Source organism: Ictalurus furcatus, chromosome 7, assembly GCF_023375685.1.
Source record: "Ictalurus furcatus strain D&B chromosome 7, Billie_1.0, whole genome shotgun sequence".
Taxonomy (NCBI): Eukaryota; Metazoa; Chordata; class Actinopteri; order Siluriformes; family Ictaluridae; genus Ictalurus; species Ictalurus furcatus.
In genome coordinates, this window is record NC_071261.1 from 31236236 (window position 1) to 31255680 (window position 19445).

Below are 19445 nucleotides of genomic sequence, written 5' to 3' on the forward strand. Positions count from 1 at the left end.
AGATTCAGTTTTGTCAGCAGTGTTTGGGAAAGAATCTCATCCCTCCCCGCTTGCTTTGTGTTGAAACAAACCACACATTTTATGCTTATATTCTAAAACATCACATGGTTTCCAGGAACACGTCTCCTTTCCCATATAGTAGTGAAGGGAACTGCAACTCCAGTGGCTTAGTGGTTAGCACGTTGGCCTCACACCTCCAGGTTCGGGGGTTCGATTCCCACCGTGGCCCCTGTGTGCATGTGTGCATGTTCTCCCCGTGCTGCGGGGGTTTCCTCCGGGTACTCTGGTTTCCTCCCCCAGTCCAAAGACATGCATAGTAGGCTGATTGGTGTGTCCGTAGTGTGTGAATGTAATGTAATTGTGCGATTGGCACCCTGTCCAGGGTGTACCCCGCCTTGTGCCCCATGCTCCCTGGGATAGGCTCCCGTCATCCTGAAGGAAGGATAAGTGGTATAGAAGATGGATGGATGGAATTGTGACTCCTTTCAGTGAGTCTGAACTTTCAACTCGGCTCCCAAAAAAAGAGCCGACGTGTTCCATTCCCAAACAGCTCACTGCCAGTTTTCATTTTCAAAACAACGCATTAAGAGCTTTTAAGAGCTTTTAATATTTTACTCTCCCTTCTGATTAATAAAATAACATTATACTTTGTATTGTTCATGCTATAAAATCTATTTATCTATGTAGAGAGCAAGGTGCTACACATTAGCACTTAAAATGCAGTGAGGATTAATGTTATTGAGCTGTTGTGTGGATTTCACTTTTATAAAAGTAAAATTAGGAAAAGATTCCTGTCCATTTAACCCGATATTCTCCTTCCTACACTACACTTTGACTTGCATTTAAACTGCCTTTACAAAGAGTTATTCTGTGCCACACAACTCGGATACTGATGAGACTCTGGATCAAAGTTTTAATGAAAACCTGGAATGTGTTTACCAGGGCAGAGGAGACCGTTTTTTCTTTGTGACCTTGACATTGGGTCAGAAGCCTAGATGAGATGTTTTGGGAAAGGTGGGCAGTCTTGAGGAACACACTTTAAGCACACCTGTACATTGTAATAATTTATAATCCCACTGTAATGATTTATAATCCCACTTTCTATTAGAGGATTCCAGATTTCTGTAAACCGACTTTGTGCCAATCTCTTTGGTTGAAATTGCTATATAAACAGAGTTGAAACAGTGATGTAAAGAACATGTGTTTCTATATTGCAAACTTAATACTTATTTAAAGGAAATAGTCGTGTATTGTTATACCAGATAGGGTGTTTAAATGTTCCACCAGCCCAATTTGTAGCCTTACTCAATTACTAGCCATGGGAATTAACAGCTCTTCCCTGCATTTTCTTGTTTTTATATTTTGGAAATTGTAATATTTTTCTATTAACATAATAGTTCTTTATATTTGCTGGGTGAAAAGTGATCACAGCACCCCCAGAGATTTTGTACTTCTGTTATAGAGATCTTTTGCGAATTCATGGCCAAAACCCACACTTTACACAATTCTGCTTTCTTAAGAAACTGGTGGTAGAGTACAAGACTACTGGTGTAGTTTCTTGTCTATTGTTGCATACAGGACCACTTCCTTTTGTAAGAAAATCCCCCACAAAGCATGAAAAGAAACAAACTTCTTTTTGTGCTTCTTTCATTTAATCATAGCTAATTCATGAAGAGTGCTGCTGATATCTATTGTATGCATTTATATTTTGGATGGGTAATACATCCAATAATTTGTAACCTACATGTATAGCACCAAACAGTTTTTGTACATTACCTAATACCTGATCTGGCACTTAGCAATATATTTGATATTAGTTGACTACTTGGCCCGTAAAATATACAGGTGAAATTGTATTCAAAGCTGTTATGCGAGTTATGTGTTAGATTATAGTATAGTTTAAGCCCAAACCTAAATTTCAAAATAGTTATTCTGTTGTTTTTACAAAATGGACCTGTTAGCAAGTAAACAAACACCGGAAGCGAATACAGTATTTAAAATGTAAATGTGAAGATCTACTTCAATTCCAAAAATAACTCTGAAATATGAATGACTTAAGATTTAATAATATTTATGCAGAAGGAAGCAACTCTGGCACATTGATACCATGAGAATAATAAAGAGAATGAGATGAGAAATAATGAGAAAACAACCAAATACTCAGATACACAGAGACAAACAGTGGAAATAACAATAAAAGATAATGAAATAAACCAAAGTCAAAGAAAAGGATCTTTCTTTGCAAAAATATATAAAAGATGGAGTATTGTGCCAAGGAGGATTTTAAAATTATTCATGAACCATTGACTATCAGACTAAAAAGCATTACTATATAAAGACAATGTATTTTTATTAATAGAAGAAAACATGTACTCTCAATTCAGATTTCTTCATGTCACCAATATATTCAATTTGTACCCGTTACAGCATCTTTAATTTTACTGAACCCCGCTCTTGCATACGCCATTACAGCATTAACTCTTTCCTGTGATTCAGGCTGAATGTTCCTCAGCTCTCTTAGTTTCTAAGCATAGTTGAGTTTTCCAGTTTCTTCAGCTCAAGGGATCAAGAAGTGAAGACACTGAACAATGAAAGCAGAATCTGGCTTTAAAGCAATCTCAGACAGTTTCATGAGCTTCCACCAGCTCAGCTTTTCCCCTTTTCATTCTTAGTCAGTTCTTCTTTTAGTCTCTTCTCCGTGCTTGTCTTCTCCTCTTCCTGTTTCTTGCTGCTTTCAAACTCTTTTTTTAACATTTTCAATGGCCTTTGAGTCAAACACGATATCTGATTCTGAATTATTGCTTTCATATTGTTTTTTGCACTCATCAAACCTCACTGTAATCTCTTTGCTCCGTGTAACACATTTCTTGTCCTCTCTGACATGTTTAGTGTAGTGACATTTACCTGTACATACAGTGCAGTGCTCATTTTTCATGACTTCACACCACCGAGGACTCCAGGCACACCAGCAGTTTTACTCATAACAGTTCTCCTTACAGACAGAGCAAGTGGTGGCCTTTCTGTCCCACCATGAAGCATTTTCAATGGGAACTTTTTCTATGTAATACTTGGTGACTGTAAAAGTAAAGTTTTCATTTCTCTTAATCTTTTCTCTTTTTTCCTCAAGGGCTTTCTGCGTCTGAGACAGTTCTTCACATTTGCGCTCTACAGAGTCAATGCGGTTTTGTAGATTAGAAATACAGGCTTCGAAAAAATTGTAATTAATTTGCACTTTTCGGTCATACAATAGATTTTGACTTATTCTACTCAGTTTCCTTGTTTGCACTTTTAACTTTGTGGTACGTTAAAATGTCTGGAAAGAACACGAAAACCTGTGGTAGCATTCAGACACGACTGAGGCCTAGTGTGTGTGCTGTGAGGGAGCCCCGTTCTCCCCCTGAATCCGCATTGCCGAGCGGTGACCTTGACTTCGCTGCACTCAGGCTTGAGTTGCTGGCTTTACTGAGGAAGGACATCACCGATATTTTTAAAAAGGAGCTTCAGAAGCTCCAGGAGACTCTCTGGGAAGCGCTGTCTACTATCCAGCTTGACCTGCATGCCGTGAAAACACAGCTGTCTAGTGAGGCTTCCATATCAACACTGAAAGGTACTGTTGGGGAAATGGAGCACGCTCTCTCCGGTTGCACCGATGACATAGCTCACATGAAGACTACTATTGAGTCTCTCACTGCGACCGTGACTCAATTAGAGAATAAATGTGAGGATTTGGAGTCGAAGTCACGGCGCAATAACGTTAGGATAGTGGGAGTTCCAGAGGGTGCTGACACCTGTACAACTGCTGCTGTAGCGGCCTTGTTAAAGGAGGCGTTTGGTCTGGAGAAGGAGCCGGTTTTGGACCGGTCCCACTGGACCCTTCAGCCCAAGCCCAAGCCTGGTGAACGCCCACAAGCTATTGTGTGCAGATTCCACTATCACAGTGACTGTTGATATTTTACGCCGTGAGAGAGAGATCCAGCGGATTAAAGCGAGGGATTTGGCTATCTCCATTTTCCCTGACTACACAGCCAAGATAGGCCCAGGCTGCGTTTAACGAGGTTCGGCGTCAACTTTGTGGTATTGAGAGCGCTCGCTATGGAATACTTCACCCAACTCGGCTTCGCATTACATATAATGGTGTTCAGAAGGACTTTATTTCAGCGGAGGAAGCAGGAGATTATGTTAAACTCTTGATATTGGGGTGAACTGCATCACCTACACAGCGGAGTCTTTTTCTCTCTTCTTTTATTTTTTGTACTCGGCCTTCCAGCTCTAGAGAATTCTGATTTTTATTGAAGATATTGTCGTTGCATTACTCCACCTAGATTTTGTGAACTTACTCCTCTTAAATCTACTTCGGTATTAATGTGGTTCTCTGTTTTGAGGCTCTGACTGGATTAGAGTTCTGAGATCAGGCTTGGGCTTTGGCTAGTAGGGCTGCGCGATGCTTCTGCTCCACAGACAGAGAACAGCCTGTTGAGCGATCACAAGTAACATCTCCTGTGTCTGATTTTCCTATACAAAACAGGACACAATATCTGTTCACAGGTTTCTCATGCTTGAGGCCTGTAACACAGGCACAACAATGAGCATGATCTAATTCTTATATGGACATGCTACTCTTTCCTGAGCTTTCAAATGACCAAAATGAGTTTATTTCGAAAAGGTTAATTAAACCCACATAAAGGACATGTGTACAGGACCTTGACATGTATTCCTCTTATCTTTCGCATTATGAAATCATGATACATGTATTTTCAGTGCATTGAATGAAATAAATGTGCAGATACAAGAGTCATATAGACAAGGTAAAGGGCTAACCTTTGAAAAATGGCTATGCTGCAAATGATAATGCCTAAGCAGCTCTGCCGGGGTATGTGAGGAGGAATCACATTAACCTGCATTTCCAATCCATCGCCCAAATCAATGCCAATCTCAGAAATTAATTAAAATGGGGAGATTAAGATGCGTTTAGTATTTTTTTTTTACAGATTTGTCTGCACTGGTCCCCACACATACATGCATTCAGAAAGACTTTTTTCTCTCAAATATAGGTCTGCTATCAGTCCACAAAATTTAACATGTATAAAGAAAACAGAAACACAAATTAACAGCGATGAACAGACACGTTAATGAGATTAAATATGCCTATTTTCACCAGCTTCTATATTCAAAACGGAGCACGCAATTTAAAAGATTCTGCTGTCTTCGTGTTAACATTGTCATGACTGGGAATGTCACGATACCAAACATCTAGTAGTCGGTACCGACACCACCAAAAGTACACGATACTCCACACCAAAGTCGATACCACGGTGTGGTTTAAAAAAATTAAAAATTAAAAAACTCTCCTGGAGGACATCCTCCTCTGGCTGAGAGAGAGAGAGAGAGAGAGAGAGAGAGAGAGAGAGAGAGAGAGAGAGAGAAAGAGAGAGAGAGATATTCAATGATCAAACACTGTCTGACAATGACTAATAAAAGAGTGGAGGCTACAAGTGCTAAGATGCACTCCTAAACGCATGCACGCACACACACACCCTTATACTGCAGGCAAGCATTAGTTTAAATTCACTGATCTGGTGTCAGAACAGAAAGATTTATTAAAAGCATGAACATGTGAATAATTATGAGTGACATGAGGCTACATGTATCTGACAGGACCCGGGCTGAATGGAGATGCATGGGGGTCCATTAGGACGTAGTTTATAACACTGCAATGTGTTAGGGTCCTTAACAAATAACTGTCTATCGCTAACATTACATGGAGCATAACGGCCACAATGCAGCTGCCTCAAACAAACATAATATAGGACCGTCTTTCAGGTGATTCGCCAAATTCCAGATGTTTCCTCGCTTTGTTTGAAATGAGCGATAGCATCAGTTACACACCGGCTTCACAGCATCAATTATATGTTTGTTGTCATCCGCCTCGAATGTGAAGTATTTCCATATTTGACTCTTACCACCTTTCCTCTCAACAGCTAAACTTGTATAGGAGGTGATGGCAAACGTGTGTTATTTTAATCATCTAAGGCAGTGTTTCCCAGCCGGGGTTCCGTCTGATGAGAGCAGGGGTGCGTGTAAAAATCCTTCAAACATTTATAAAATGCTAAAATGTGTATACAACATTTCATATATATGATAAATATCTGATATCTGAAATAATAACACAGACACAGAAATAATAAGACAGACACACACGAATAACAACAATAATAAACATTATATTTAGAAATAATAATAATTCCCTCCCCCTCGCTGACTGTCAGCAGCACGTCAATATCAGTATCTGTTACGTATGCGTGTGTTTTATCCTAATAATTAGCGTGTGACGATGCGTGTGTAGTGCAAAGGAATATGGTCAGATGTATTAAAAGAAAGGCTCCAGATGCTTCTGGAACATCAACTTCATGCTCATGGAGCTAAAGCCTTGTTTATACTTCCGCCTGACTCCGCAGCGCGAGCCTCCACTGACTGCGCGCGCACCTCCACAAACGGATGAGGCGTTTTTACTCGACGCGCTCGCCGGTGTAATATTCTTTTAAACGGAAGGGGGCGACTCTGAGTAACCGTCTGAACAACCATAGCAACGCTTACAAACATGGCGTCTCGCGTGGAGTTACTGAATGCTGAGGAGGAATTATTGTGTTTATTGTTGATGTTTGTTTTCAGTAAACTTCACTAAATCCCACAGTATGAAAATAAATATGAGAACATGTATTAAACTAAATTGAACAACCTCAACCTTTTTTATTTTATTAATTTCATTACAGTTTTTTATTAAACATGGACCTTTACTTTCATTAAATAGACCTAATATTTATTGTAGACTCATTTTGTAAATGTTAGCAATTACTGTAGACATCAGCAGAAAGTGGGAGATTCCTGCAAATGTCATTACTGGAATAAAGTTGGATGGAGGTTCGATATTCGCGGAAATTAAGGGACCGTCTCTAAAGTTACATACGACATTGTTATACACGTTTCTAACTTCAATAGCATTTGAAGGGAATGACTTACAGTCATATAACCAACTGTAAAGTGTTCATCTAGGTGTCAGGTATGATGGACACCTTTTAGATTTTTGATATTAGCTCCCTCTTTTTCTTGGATGTGCTTGAATGACTGGGTGAAGAAATGAATGGTGCTCGGTACTACAGTGGAACCTCAGTGGATTATTGATTGCACCGCGCCTTCAGATTAGAGCACGTCTAGAAGTTTCTAGCAGAGGATTGTGTGCAGATATCATTTTCCAGATGAGGTTCTTATCCTGTGCAGCTCCGTGCTGTGTGGTGTGGGTCAACTAATCTTGAAAAGTTCAACTTGTATGCTATTGAGACAACCTACGTGTATATTAATTAAACGATGACCCCTTTTATGATCGTATACGTAAATCACATCAATAAGGGGCGCACAACACATCCAGCTTTTATGTCTGAGTTTGCGGACTTCCTATCGATGTTGAGCATGAAGTTTGACAGAATTCTAATTGTAGGAGACTTCAACATTCATGTGGACTGTAGTGACTGTAAGGAATTTCTGTCACTAATTGACTGTTTTAACTTCACACAGTTTGTAAGTGACCCGACTCATAACAAGGGTCATACGCTGGATCTTGTGATTGCTAATGGCTCATTTGTATCCGAGTTTTCATCTATCGACATTGGACTGTCTGATCATTCAGCTGTCTTTTTTAACCTCGAACTGTATCATTCATGTGAACCGACCATCCGAACAGTAACCTTCCGGAAGTGGAAGTCTATCGATCAGACAGCTTTCTGCAATTCTGTGGTTTCCATCCTAAGCAATCTTCATCCCTCATCACTGGAGGAGAAAGTTCTGCAGCTAAATTCAACCCTTGCTGCTAATCTTGACACTTTTGCTCCTCTAAGGTCACGTAAGCTCACATTCACCCGCTCTGCTCCCTGGTATAATGACAATCTGCGCTCTAGAAAGGCTGTATGTCGGAAAATGGTGCGCAAACAGCACCTTACTGGACTGAACGTCTACTATCAAGCGTGGAAGGATCTTCTGGAGGATTATCGTGCACTACTGGAGACTGAAAGATCCTCTTACTTCTCTCAGGCTATTGTAAATCATCAAAATAATCCCAGACACTTGTTCCAAACCATAAACAGATTGCTTCAAGTTAATGCTGTTACCACTTTGCCTGTTTCACAGCAGCTCTGTGATTCTTTTCTTCAGTTTTTTAATTCTAAGATTGTCAATGTTCGCAAAGAAATTTCTGTTAAACCTGACTGTGCCACTTCATTCCTTCGTCCATCTGGGTTCACTGGTGCTTTTTTCACTCATTTCTCACTGCTTGATTCTGAGGCTCTCACAAGGGAGGAATCCAGCATGAAATCTACCACTTGCTTGCTGGATCCAATTCCTACGAATCTGTTCAAATCGTGCTTCGCTGTGTGCTGCCCTACTATCCTCAGCATTATAAATGAATCCCTGGAGACTGGGGTCCTTCCAGCAGTACTAAAGTCTGCTGCTGTTACACCTGTACCAAAGAGAGAAAATGTTTCTGTGGATGATTTTAACAATTTTCGTCCCATCTCAAATCTTCCGTTTTTGGCAAAAATACTTGAGCGTGTTGTTGCCTCTCAACTCTGTACTCATCTGACAACCAATAACCTCTTTGAACCCCTTCAATCAGGTTTTCGTAAATTTCACAGCACTGAAACGGCGTTGGTCAGAGTTACCAATGACTTTCTGATGGCCTCTGATTCTGGAGCTACCTCACTTCTTATTCTTCTTGACCTTAGAGCCGCCTTCGATACTGTGGATCATGGTCCTTTACTTACCCGCCTTGAAAGTGTTTTTGGTGTGTCTGGGACAGTTTTAAACTGGTTTAAATCCTATTTTACTGACCGTTCCCAGTTTATTTCTGTGTGTGGCTTTAGGTCTGACACTTGCTCGGTGCTCACTGGTGTTCCTCAGGGTTCAGTTCTAGGCCCTCTACTCTTCAATATTTATTTATCTCCACATGGGCATCTGCTGCGATCGCTTGGCCTCCATTATCACTTTTATGCCGACGATACCCAAATCTACATTCACTCTAAATCTGGTGAAAACATTGATGCTTGTTATCTTTCTGACTGTATTTCTGAGATAAAATCATGGATGAACAATGACTTTCTGTGCCAGAACAGCGGGAAAACTGAGGTCATGCTTATTGGTTCCCGCCATCAAATTCGCAAAGCGGCTCCACTGTCTCTGTTTGTTGATGGTTCTGTTTTAGAGACCCAAAGTAAGATGAGGAACCTTGGTGTAATTTTTGACACCAGCCTCACTTTTGATTTTTTTTGTTCAGGGCACTGTGAAGGCATCCTTTTTCCACCTCAGAAATATAGCCAGACTACGCCCAATGCTTAACTTATCTGTCGCTGAAAAGTTGATTAATTGGTTTGTTGTCACACGGCTGGATTACTGTAACGCCGGAGCTGGAGTTTCTAAAACCGCAATAAACAAATTGCAGTATGTTCAGAACTCTGCCGCCCGGGTCCTGACGGGAACCAGGAAATGTGACCATATTACTCCTGTTTTGAAGTTCTTACACTGGCTCCCGGTCAGGTTCCGTGTCGATTTCAAGATCATGATGCTGACATACAAGGCATTACATGGATTGGCTCCGCAATACTTATCTGGCTTATTAATCCCTTACACCCCAAATCGCAGACTGCGCTCCTCACAGTGTAATCTGTTACTGTTCCAATAACCCACCTAAAATCTATGGGTGACAGGGCTTTTTCTGTCTCTGCTCCTTCACTTTGGAACTCTCTTCCCCCTGAACTCAGGGAAGCCCAGACTTTTGGCATTTTTAAAACTCTTCTCAAGACACACTTTTTTAAACTTGCATTCGACTGCTGATGTCTTTTTAGATTGTTTTATATGTTTTTTTTTTATTATCAATGTTGTTGTTTTTGTTCTTATTAACTTTTATTTGTTTTATTTTTCTGTGAACTGTGATTTTATGTACAGCGCTTTGAGAAGCTGCTTTAAAGGCGCTTTATAAAATAAAGTTTATTATTATTATTATTATTATTATTATTATTATTATTATTATTATCCAATGTCCAGGAAAACATCTCAATCTACTTCAGTACACAAATTCAATAGCGCCATCTGATGGCTTTGCTGCAGAGCCAGAGTAGAAAACTTGTCTGGATGTGTGAGCACGGAGGGCTTGTGTGTAAACATAACCCAGCTAATTTCTTCATGTTCTAGGCAAGGTTAAAGTGTCTCGTCTGAGGATGCCGCTTAGCGTCACTGTTCAGCTGAGGACGTCGCTCAGACTCCATGTTCAGCTGAAGACTTTGCTAAGCCTCCCGTTGCAGCCAAGCATTCCGCTTTTCTTCCCTGTTCCACCTTGGACGTCACAACGCCAGGCTCCGCTTCGGACATCGCTTTGCCTTCCTCGGCTGAGGACGTCACTCTGCCTCCATGCTCTGCTGAAGACGTCCCTCCTTTTCTTTGCTTCACGCTATATGTAGCTCCACCTTTCTGCTCCACAGAGGACATCGCTCCCCCCTCATGCTTCACGGAGAGCACCGCTCCTCCTCCTGGCCTCGCGGAGAACTTTGCTCCTCCCTCTGGCTTTGCGGAGAACTTTGCTCCTCCCTCTAGCATCATGGGGAAAGTCGAATTCCCCTCAGGCTCAGCCTTGAGCTTCATTCTTCCCACTGGCTGTGCAGTAGCCATCGCTCCACATTCAAGCCAGGCCGGGGATATCATGTCATCTCTCTGAGGTGCAGAAGAGACTGCTCCACATCTGAACCTCAGAGAGTATGTCATGTTCCTGTATGAGGTCGAAGAGACGGCCTCCCAAGCCATGTTCCTGTCTGAGGTCGGAGAGACGGCCTCCCAAGCCATGTTCCTGTCTGAGGTCAGAGAGACGGCCTCTCAGGTGAAGATCCTGTCTGAGGCTGATGAGATGACCATGTGAGATATATATTTCTTTCTTTGAATAAACGAGAGATCCGGGCACTTACATGGTAAGCCATCATATGCTGGTGTCTGCTTGCCAGTGTCTTTAGCACATTTTTAAAGTTTTATGTGTCATGCATGACTCGTTTAAAGAAACGTGTTTTCCTTCGAAACACATCGTCCATAAGTGTACAAGAGGACCAAAACATCTGATCAGCTCTGGGTAATGTTCGATGTAATGATGCTTTGGCTGAAGTTTAAAGACTGGAAAGACTTCAAGAAGAATTTGTGGTCCCTAATTTTACTCTGTAGATACTGAATCATTTCTTTTGTAAATATTGTGGACAGCATTAACTACACAGTGGATTTTAACTGCATTAACACTTCCCATGCACAATCTCCCTCTGTTATTACATACAACAAAAATGGAAGCATTCGAAGCAATGCAGCGTTTTCACTCTCAGATCGCTCTCAGGATCCTCATAAGCAGTCTCTGCAGTTGCAGAGCTGTCATCATCTGCAGTGCAATCTGTAACATTTATCAAAGATCTTCAATGAGGTTAAACTATCATCTACATCATGGGCTCTGGTTGTCTGAGCTTTAAATGATGAATAAACATTTGTGCTACACCTACAATTCTTATATGGGAATGCTACTCTTTCATGAGCTCTCAAATGACCAAAATTTTGTTTTTTTATACAAAAGGTTGCTTAAGCCCACATAAAGGACATGTGTACACAACCTGTACTGCTTGACATGTATTCCTCTTATCTTTCTCATTATGAAATCGTGATACATGTATTTTCAGTGCACTGAATGAAATAAATGTGCAGATACAAGACAAGAGGTAAAGGGCTAACCTTTGATAAATGGCTATGTTGCAAATGATAATGCCTAAGCAACTCTGCTGGGTACGTGAGGAGGAATCACATTAACCTGCATTTCAAATCTGAAATCAAGGCCAATCTCAGAAGTCGATTAAAAGGGGGAGTTACCATTTTAAGATGTCTTTAGTCCTAATTTCTTACAGATTTGTCTGTACTGGTCCCCACACATACATGCATTCAGAAAGTTTTTTTTTCACTCACATATAGGTCTGCTATCAGTCTGCAGAAAAGAAAACAGAAACACAAATTAACGGCGAGGAACAGACACGTTAATGAGATTAAATACGCCTATTTTCACAAGCTTCTAAATTCAAATCAGAGCGCGCAATTTAAAATATGCTGTTTTTAGTTTCACAGTTATTCGTATAAAATAATGAAATAATCTATAGTTTTAATAATGACTACTTCTATCTATAAAGCTTAGTTTTTTACTCAGCATGTTATAAAATCATCAAATACATACTATTTGTGCTGCAAAACGATTGTCCGCCATGTTTGTTCAAAAATATTAATATGCTAATGAGATGAGGTCAATTAAAAAAAAAGCTACGCATTTAAAGGAATCCCGACTATGAAGACTTGTAGACCTTAACACGCAGTAATTTCCCTCTCTTACTAAAATACTTTGTTAGAAGCACAGGAAATATGTCCATTACTTTAAAAATCCTTGATATTTAACACATATTTTAACCTACGGAGAACGCCATTACAAGACATGCGCGCTGCACTCTGAGTCGATGATGTAAAATCGTTGCACTTGAGCACTTAAAAGAATTAGCTACTAGCCCCCGCAGCAGGAAAAGAACTCCACACTGTGCTGCTTTTGACTGTAATTTTCTAATTCTTGTGTTCTGTTATACAGGGGATATCTGTAAATATAATCAAACCTGTAAGCATGTTGTTAGTGAGTCTTTTCTGTAAATTCTCATAACGTAAAGCTCGTGTAAAATTTGCCTAAAACACCTAGCCAAGGCATTTCCAAAGTAAAATTAAAGCGGTTCTTGAACCATTTGGAGTACATGCATGATTTTTGATCTCTTTTGGGAGCTGGGCTAAATATTTTTATATAATTGGATTGTTTGGACCTTTGCCAGTGTAACAAGACTGTTTTAGTCAGGATGTTATGGATCAGTGGATTACTATGAGACTTCATATGAGGAGAGTTGCCTCCATTTCGTAAGTGTTTGTTTGTATGTCGGAGGTCTGACAGAGATATTTATTGTAGCTGCTGTTGTGATTGTATCTCAAAACAGTTTATATCAATCGAATCACAAGAATCTCAGCTTTCCAAAGATATGAGTAGCTTCATACACACAGAAGATGTGTAGATAGCATAGATTTGATCATAACATGGCGAGAGCACGCTGGCGGGCCATCTGAATTTTAACAGGATAAAGTATATGATGGCGCGATGTTGATAATCTCTAAAATTATTGATATTAGAATGTTTCATCATAAAGTGATAGTTTAATCCTGGCTCCCTCATTCACTATTTAAAGATCAATCAACTTGAATCCCGAGCTGGTTACTCTGTGCGGCCCAACCTAGACTGGGCCGTAACACTAGGATAAACAACTGCAACTAAAAATATTTTTCTAAGCTATGAGTCATAAAAGGCAACATCATGTTCAGTATTAGGATTTTCTAAATAGATTTTGTCGTGATGCAGTTATTATTGCATTATATAAATTGTTTGCCCATATGTGAGGTTGAAAAAAAAATCCCAAACTTTTCTCCTATTTTTCACGGTAAGGTGGAGAGAGTCACCCTGACACTAGCTCTGTGCAGTGCTCACACTTCAGGATCAACCTGAGATGACTGGTAGAGGTAAAATAAGATACTTTAAATATGCTTTAATATATTTGTATAAAATATAGTATTATAATATTTAAATTTTTCTAGATAGATATTGTCCTGTTGTAGTTATTATTGTAGTAACAGATAATATTGTACTAGCAGTAAGTATTTGTAAGTATAAAAAAACACATTGCTGTAATATGATGCTTTAATTTTAACTAAAATAAATTTAGATTCTGTTCTCACAAATTTACAGTGAGATTTAAAAAGTTGTCGTTCTCCAACAACGTGGAGACAGTTCTGTTCATAGCTGTAGACCTGGTAAAGAAGTGACAGGTACATGAGAAATGGGGGGGGGGGGGGGGTTGTTTTGTTTACCTCTCTCCTGCATGTAATGTACTTTTCTGAGTGAGATGAAGAGAGTTACTGGCAGCTTTGCACTTCTGGTGTTTGCTTGTCATAATGTTCTGTGCAGACCCCTGTAAGCTGATATAAATTAGGACTGCTTCGCTACCTCTAGGCTGCTTGTTTATGTATTTATGGGATCCATACTGTGTGTAAAAACTTGAAATTAGGAAATAAAACATGGCATTGTCAGTGGTTTAAAATTGAGTGTGAGACTCACGACCTGAAATTACGTCCCAGTCCGGCCCTGATTTTCAGAATCTAACAGTACAGAAAGCTGGTTCTTCCGAAAGAAAGGAGCATTTGTCCTTTTCTGAAATAACATTTTTAGTGTAAAGAAGTTTGTTCACGTACCCTGTAGCCATAATCCTGGTTAGTTAGTGGTAGATGACACAAATGTCTCAGAAGTTCCCTGCACAGCTGAATGACCTGTTAATGAAATTTAGAAGTTTTATTAAAATAGAAATGTGGAGAATCTGCACATTTTTCAGTGCTGGAAATGACATTGACCTAATTGGGATCATACCTTCCGTTTTCAGCCAAAGACTACAATACCCAGAATGCAACAGTGCCTACAATATCTCCACATTCTGGTCTTTAGCGTTCTGTTGAACCTTTCACACACTGATGCTTTTTGGCCTGTGCCTTTAGCAAAGTGTATATGTCATGTTTTTCATTAATGTTTGAAAATTTTTCTGAACCTTTTCCAGTCCCCCTCGGTATCACGTCTCCAGTGGATGTGAAAAAAAATATCTGTCTGTACAACCGTTTGACATTACCCAATATTGAATCTTTTCGTGCTCTAAATTTTTTTCTAATCTTCCCAAAAAAGAGTGAACATTAGGGCAAGCCATGTTGAAAGCTCATACATGTTGTTCTACATACAGAGTATTTAAAATCAAGAGGGTGGGTGTGGTCTGCTTCTTCTTCTAAAAACTGATAAAAAGATTAATCTATGTGAAAGACCACATGTAATATTATCTTTGGTATACAACTCTCAACATAATTATGATTGATGATGATGACCTTTCACCTGCTAAGATCAATATGATTGGTGATGACCTTTGACCTAAACCTGTCAAAACCAATTAGTAATATGGAACATACAAACCACTCCTCTCTCTCATCATCTAAAGGAAAGTGGGATTATAAATGATTACAGTGTGCAGGTGTACACGGCCGTATGTTCAATAAGCTTTATCAGTTAATTAAGTTTTATTGGAGCCCTTTGGGAATGGAAAGAGTCGGCTCTTTTTTGGGAGCCGAGTTGGATGGAGGTTCGATATTCGCGGAAATTAAGGGACCGTCTCTAAAGTTACATACCACATTGTAATACACGTTTCTAACTTCAATAGCATTTGAAGGGAATGACTTACAGTCGTGTAACCAACTGTAAAGTGTTCATCTAGGTGTCAGGTATGATGAACACCTTTTAGATTTCTGATATTTATTAAAATAAATTATTAAATCATATATAAAAATTGCCATGTATTTTATTACTGCATGGGCTCATACACAAAATATACCACAATTTAAAGCTCAATAACATTTGAAGGGAATGATGTACAGTCATGATCCCAACTGGAAAGTGTTCATCTAGGTGTCAGGTATGATGCACACCTCTTAGATTTTTGATCTTTATTAAAATAAGCTATTAAATCAAATGTAAATTAGATATGAATTTCACTACGGAATGGGCCCATACACAAAGTATATCATAATTTAAAGCTCAATAGCATTTGAAGGGAATGATGTACAGTTATATAACCAACTGTAAAGTGTTCATCTAGGTGTCAGGTATAATGAACACCTTTCAGATTTTTGAGATTAGCTCCCTCTTTTTCTCAGATGTGCTTGAATGACTGGGTGAAGAAAAAAGCTAAACTTGTCACCATCTTCTGTAGTTTTCCCATGTGCTTGTAGGCATTCTTCTTCTTCTCTACCACTTGTGGACCGACTAAAACACATGTACGTATTTGCTGCCCCCTTCAGTTCCGGAAGAATTGCAACCTTGGTACCTTCATTACCAACAGTACCTACACTTTTGCAGAAAAACAAGTACCGTCACGTTTTAAGAATGTTGGTACCAACTTGGTACCGAAGTATCAGTTCTCGTGACATTCATAATCATAACACAGATATTATAGTATCTCACGTCTTTCTTCATTTGACTGATTTCTACAACACAGGTACGTTAAACTGAAACTCATTCACATTTACACTAATATTTACTGTTATGCACATCTACTAGTAGAGTAAATAAAACCTATAAATCAGTAAGTTATTGAACTGTTTAAGTAAAAAAGTTTATTTGGTTTTAAAAGATATTTACAATGATCGACCAATCCAGACCTCAATCCAGACATGAGTGAGGCACGTGACTTCTTTGAAATAAATAAAAGAAGAAGAAGAAGAAGAAGAAGAACAACAACAACAACAACAACAACAACAACAACAACTTTTGCTTAAATATCTTTTAAAACCAAATAAACTTTTTTATTTAAATTGTACTGTAATTTATTTATAGGTTTTATTGACTCTACTACTAGATCTGCATAACAGTGACTATGTTTTCATGGAGAGCAATAATATACTTATTGAACATATTCTGAATAAGACAGTATTCTGATTAAGATGTTTACATGAGTCGCTTTTAGAATATTCCTTTCATGTTCCCATTTTACATGTTGTAGAACATAGATGGATTAACGGCACACGCCATTACGTCACCGTGCCACGCCGTCCAACATTCCCTCCAGAATTTCACGTATCGACATACAGTTCTGGTTGATTAATTTTTAATTTTACGAAAGCTTTAAGTGCAGTTAATTATTTGTCATGCTGTACATGCTAATAGACGACTGCTTAGAGCCGTGGGCTGTGTCCCAAACCGCGTACTCAGTAGCCAAAATACATGTATTTCACACACTATATACAGTGAGGGAAAAAAGTATTTGATCCCCTGCTGATTTTGTACGTTTGCCCACTGACAAAGAAATGATCAGTCTATAATTTTAATGGTAGATTTATTTGAACAGTGAGAGACAGAATAACAACAAGAAAATCCAGAAAAACGCATGTCAAAAATGTTATAAATTGATTTGCATTTTAATGAGGGAAATAAGTATTTGACCCCCTCTCAATCAGAAATATTTCTGGCTCCCAGGTGTCTTTTATACAGGTAACAAGCTGAGATTAGGAGCACACTCTTAAAGGGAGTTCTCCTAATCTCAGCTTGTTACCTGTATAAAAGACACCTGTCCACAGAAGCAATCAATCAATCAGATTCCAAACTCTCCACCATGGCCAAGACCAAAGAGCTCTCCAAGGATGTCAAGGACAAGATTGTAGACCTACACAAGTCTGGAATGGGCTACAAGACCATTGCCAAGCAGCTTGGTGAGAAGGTGACAACAGTTGGTGCGATTATTCGCAAATGGAAGAAACACAAAAGAACTGTCAATCTCCCTCGGCCTGGGGCTCCATGCAAGATCTCACCTCGTGGAGTTGCAACGATCATGAGAACAGTGAGGAATCAGCCCAGAACTACACGGGAGGATCTTGTCAATGATCTCAAGGCAGCTGGGACCATAGTCACCAAGAAAACAATTGGTAACACACTACGCCGTGAAGGACTGAAATCCTGCAGCGCCCGCAAGGTCCCCCTGCATAAGAAAGCACACATACATGCCCGTCTGAAGTTTGCCAATGAACATCTGAATGATTCAGAGGACAATTGGGTGAAAGTGTTATGGTCAGATGAGACCAAAATGGAGCTCTTTGGCATCAACTCAACTCGCCGTGTTTGGAGGAGAATGAATGCTGCCTATGACCCCAAGAACACCATCCCCATCGTCAAACATGGAGGTGGAAACATTATGCTTTGGGGGTATTTTTCTGCTAAGGGGACAGGCCAACTTCACCGCATCAAAGGGACGATGGACGGGGCCATGTACCGTCAAATCTTGGGTGAGAACCTCCTTCCCTCAGCCAGGGCATTGAAAATGGGTCGTGGATGGGTATTCCAGCATGACAATGACCCAAAACACACAGCCAAGGCAACAAAGGAGTGGCTCAAGAAGAAGCACATTAAGGTCCTGGAGTGGCCTAGCCAGTCTCCAGACCTTAATCCCATAGAAAATCTGTGGAGGGAGCTGAAGGTTCGAGTTGCCAAACGTCAGCCTCGAAACCTTAATGACTTGGAGAAGATCTGCAAAGAGGAGTGGGACAAAATCCCTCCTGAGATGTGTGCAAACCTGGTGGCCAACTACAAGAAACGTCTGACCTCTGTGATTGCCAACAAGGGTTTTGCCACCAAGTACTAAGTCATGTTTTGCAGAGGGGTCAAATACTTATACTTATTTCCCTCATTAAAATGCAAATCAATTTATAACATTTTTGACATGCGTTTTTCTGGATTTTTTTGTTGTTATTCTGTCTCTCACTGTTCAAATAAATCTACCATTAAAATTATAGACTGATCATTTCTTTGTCAGTGGGCAAACGTACAAAATCAGCAGGGGATCAAATACTTTTTTCCCTCACTGTAGCAGGTGAGTACATGGTTTGGGACGCAGACGTGCTCTCTTGTTTGCCGTCAAACGTTTGAGCACCGCCGTGTGTGTACGTGTCCTGTCACACAATGCGGTGAAAACTCTCACACGACGTTAATAGTGTGATTAAGGTGTGTACATGTCTGTAACGCACGTTGATAATGCGACTAAAACAGGAATACTCCACGTGTCTTAATTCCATGTGTGTTTAATTCGAGTCTTTAGTCAGATTAAGGTCATCAATAATCTCTGTTTACATGATAGTTTCTTAATCAGAGTATCGTCTTAATCGGGTTCATATCGGATTATTGTTGTTCATGTAAACGTACTGACTCAATTATTAGTGTAAATGTGAATGAGTTTCAGTTTAATGTACCTGTGTTGTAGAAATCAGTCAAATGAAGAAAGACGTGTGATACTATAATATCTGTGTTATGACAATGTTAACAGGAAGAGTTTCTTTATCACATGATGAGAGTCATAAGTGAGGGTTTAAGACGAGCCAATGAAAATGACTAAGCTGTATCTAGTCATAACATCATATGAAAAGTTATGTCTAGGACTTTAAATTCTCAGCATCCTTCATCACAGCACTCCAAATAGCTTGAGATTCAGGTTTGTCAGCAGTGTTTGGGAATGAATCTCACCCCTCCCAGCTCGCTTTGTGTTTGAAACAAACCACACCTTTTATGTTTATATTCTAAAACATCACATGGTTTCCAGGAACACGTCTCCTTTCCCATATTGTGGTGAAGAGATTTGCGACTCGTGTCAGTGAGTCGGAGCTTTCAACTCGGCTCCCAAAAAAAGAGCCGACTCTTTCCATTCCCAAAGGGCTCACTGACAGTTTTTATTTTCAAAACTAGGCCA